The sequence below is a fragment of the Cibotium barometz genome, chromosome 13 (assembly GCF_041138505.1).
Source record: "Cibotium barometz isolate CiBa-2024 chromosome 13, ASM4113850v1, whole genome shotgun sequence".
NCBI classification, from domain to species: Eukaryota; Viridiplantae; Streptophyta; class Polypodiopsida; order Cyatheales; family Cibotiaceae; genus Cibotium; species Cibotium barometz.
In genome coordinates this window covers 23,827,711-23,831,231 of record NC_141058.1, presented here as the reverse complement: position 1 = coordinate 23,831,231, position 3,521 = coordinate 23,827,711, and the positions used below count along the sequence as shown (strand labels likewise).

General features: G+C 43.5%; 1 long non-coding RNA gene across 1 annotated transcript; it reads right to left on the bottom strand.

The window, feature by feature from the left end:
- Positions 1-599: 599 nt before the first annotated feature.
- Positions 600-1,837, bottom strand: LOC147632525 (uncharacterized). Its single transcript, XR_015267178.1, has 2 exons — positions 823-1,837; positions 600-731 (listed from the first exon to the last, which is right to left on the bottom strand). It is a non-coding gene; the product is annotated as an uncharacterized LOC147632525 (long non-coding RNA).
- Positions 1,838-3,521: the final 1,684 nt, after the last annotated feature.

Here is a 3,521-nt window from a genome sequence, read left to right as displayed (position 1 = left end):
ATTACACGATTCAAGAACGACATGAATGCATACATTGTCAATACACGATTCAAGACAGACATGAATGCAATACTATCATTTCACGATTCAATATTACTATCAAAATTTTATGTGTACACATATATACAAGGGAGTCCATATGTCAAAGTAGCCCATGGCTTTAGTACGATTCAATATTACTATCAAAATTTTATGTGTACACATATATACAAGGGAGTCCATATGTCAAAGTAGCCCATGGCTTTAGTTACAAAAATATATATACAACCACATCCTCAATATGGAATGTGATACTATAAGTCTGAGTACTACTCAGACGACCCAGATGATGACCCGCTGCTCTCTCCATGAGCAGATGATGACCCGCTGCTCTCTCCATGATCAGATGAGCTGACATCGGTATACATGTCCGATGAGTAGTGCTCACGTCCAGCAGGAGCAGTGGCGGCAGGTGGATCATTAGTGGCAGGATCATCAGCAGGTGCAGTAGCAGCTTGTGCCTGTTCAAGTAATATATAGTATATAAGTATATATATATGTAATTCAATAAACCAAAATCATTCATTTAGAGTTTTCAAGTACCTGTCAACCATATGGTCTCATGGCCATCTCATACTGTGCGTCCGTAATACGTCTCTTGGCTCTAAAGAGGGCCCACGTGTCACGTCTGCTATGTCGGCGAGCATACCCAGTATCGTGGGCTGTGGGCTTCCTCCCCATAACTCGTCTCGCTGTATCATAATCAACACAATTTGTAAGATTAAAATAATCATAGAATCAATGAATTAAGTAAACAATCAAATAAAGTGGCAAGATACTTACGAACTCTGCCTCCCATGACTCGATGCCGCCAAATCCGAAATGCGAAGATCCAATTGTCTCCATCTGGATCTGTCGTGCCTCCACATGCTGCCTGCTCTTCATGCCACCCTCTCCTCGTTTCTTTGCCTCCTTCTACTCGCGTTTGCACGCAGTGGTGGCAGGTTTCTCGGTAGGATAGCCACCCGCAGCTACATCTAGCCCATCATCGTATGCGAGTTTATTAAGGTGAGATCTTTTATTACTTAAGATCTCCCTTACTCGTGTCCTTCCCCATACATCCGAGAATGTCGCATGTGGGAGATTGGGGTACCGACTATGTACAGCATCTATCACCTCCCCAACTAATCGGCTATTTTGATCTTTAAATCTAATAAAACAATTTCTGTACAAGTTTGAAACTACCCCACGCATGTACTCCATTACCTCTTTCCCCCTCGCATCCATCACTACCCCGCCCCTATCCGTCATATCATAGCAGATCACTCCCTCCACCTCTCTCACCTCCTCCTCATCCTCACTCTCTCCTCTAACTCTTCTCCCTCTATCTCCTCTCTCACCGCGTGCCCTACTACATCCCCCACCAAAGCACCTGCCGCATCCTCCACTCCCACTCTTTCTACTGCGGCATTTTCTCTCCTCTGTACTACGGGGGGTGGAGTCACGACTGGGGGATTGTCTACGTGACTGTGGTTGTGAGGGAGTACGTGATGGTGGCTATGAGCCCTGACATGACGGTGTCTAGGAGGGTGTGCGTGAGTGTGTCTGGGACGGGGTATGTCTCCTCGGTGGGCATGGAAGAGGAGAAGCTACATGTCATCTCGTCGGACTCGCAGGCATAGACGGCAGTGGAGTTACATGGATACTAGGGAGCGGGGTATAGATACCAAGCAATCTAGGAGGGGGATGGGCATATATGTACTCTGTAAGCTCAACTGGACCAGGATGGTGCCCAAAATGATTTAGCATCTCCATCATCCAAGTGCCATACGCAAATGGATCGGATGAAGAACTTGGATCCATGAAGAATCTGCAAAAATAAAAGTATATACATGATTTTATCAAAGCACAAATGCAAGCTAGCATATATAATTTTGTGAAGGTAAGCCATATGCAGATGGGATCATCTCTCTGATGAACCTGGATCGCAAGCATGGGTGAAACAGAGTCGCGTGTAAAAACCCGTCCAAAAATGCATGTATATGCGCATGAACAGTCTATGCAAACAGGGTACACGTAGACATACACGCGTTCCTACATGTGGCCTGCACAAAAAAAATTTCGAAAACGACCGACCATCGACAAATCTTTCTTATAAAAAAAGCCTAGACTGTCACAATCGTTCACAAAAGTACTACCAAAGAAGGACGGAGAGAATCGCATAAAGAAAAGAGACAATCGCATAAACAAATGGAAGGAAAGAGACAAGACAAAGGACAAACTGACTCACCTCTGAAAATGTGAGTCTTCTTTTTGGCTGGTTTCGTTCACCCGTGTCTGCTTCTTGCACCCATGTCTGCTCCTTGCACTTGGCTTTAGTGCTCTGTTGGAAGAGGTGGCGACGAAGGAGAGGAAAGCTGAGTTTGAAAATGGTTTTTTGGAGAAGGCGATGGGTTATTTTAGGTATAGACAGGTGGTCGCGTGTAGGAGCGCGTGTATTTTTGCGTGTATAATAAAATAGCCGCATTTATACACACAATTTTAAGGATATATCCGCGTTTATACACGTAATTTTAAGGATGTAGACGCACTGATACACGCTATTTAAACAGTGAGATGCGCTGATACACGCGATTTTTAGGATGTAGACGCGTTGATACACGCGATTTAAAACAGTGAAACTTTTTATACTTTCATTACAAACTGATTATGATTATGTGTTTGCTCTTTTGTACGTAGGATGTCATCGTTAGTACATGAGTATGCTGACGGTTTGTGTAAGACCATATTCGATAATCATCATCGATTTCTCCCGTTAGATCATCCTAAATATGTTGCTAGTAAAAGTAACATTCCTCCACAAACACTTCGTGCAAAATATTCGAAGCGTATTTGGGAGTCTACAAATGTTCTTCCTCCAGATGGCATGAACAAGTACAGTAATATTTTTCAATCTTTTTTTGTGTAGTCTCTAATTGGATTAAAGATCACATAGAGCAATCCCTTGTGTAGGTACTCCATTTTTATTTGGCTACCATATTGGACCCATCTTAAGATCAACCATCTTCTTGATCCCATGCACATCTTCAGGAATGTGGGATCTGGTATTTGGGAACATGTTATTGGTAAACGTGACAATGTTAACGTACGGGAGGACTTGCGGGTCGCAGGATGTATGCGTCAAGCTTGGCCACGAGAGGAGGGTGGGCATGTTCGTCTTCCGCCTGCACCATGGATTATATCAAAGAAAGAGGAGAAGCAGGTAAAGCAGGCCATCACCACTTTGCGTACTCCCACTGGATGCATGAGATCATTGAAGGGAGCCTTTACAACCACTAAGAAAAGAGGCGTTGAGTAACTATATGGGTTGAAGTCCCACGATTGGCACACAAGATGCTCCAAGTAAGTGTTTTCCAAGTCTTGCACGTTGAAATTAAATTTTGTAATGCCATAAACCATACATACATGTGCTCTTATGTACGCAGTTCATACTACCTACTACTAGCATCGACCATTGTGCAAACAAGAGTTTGAAAAAATGT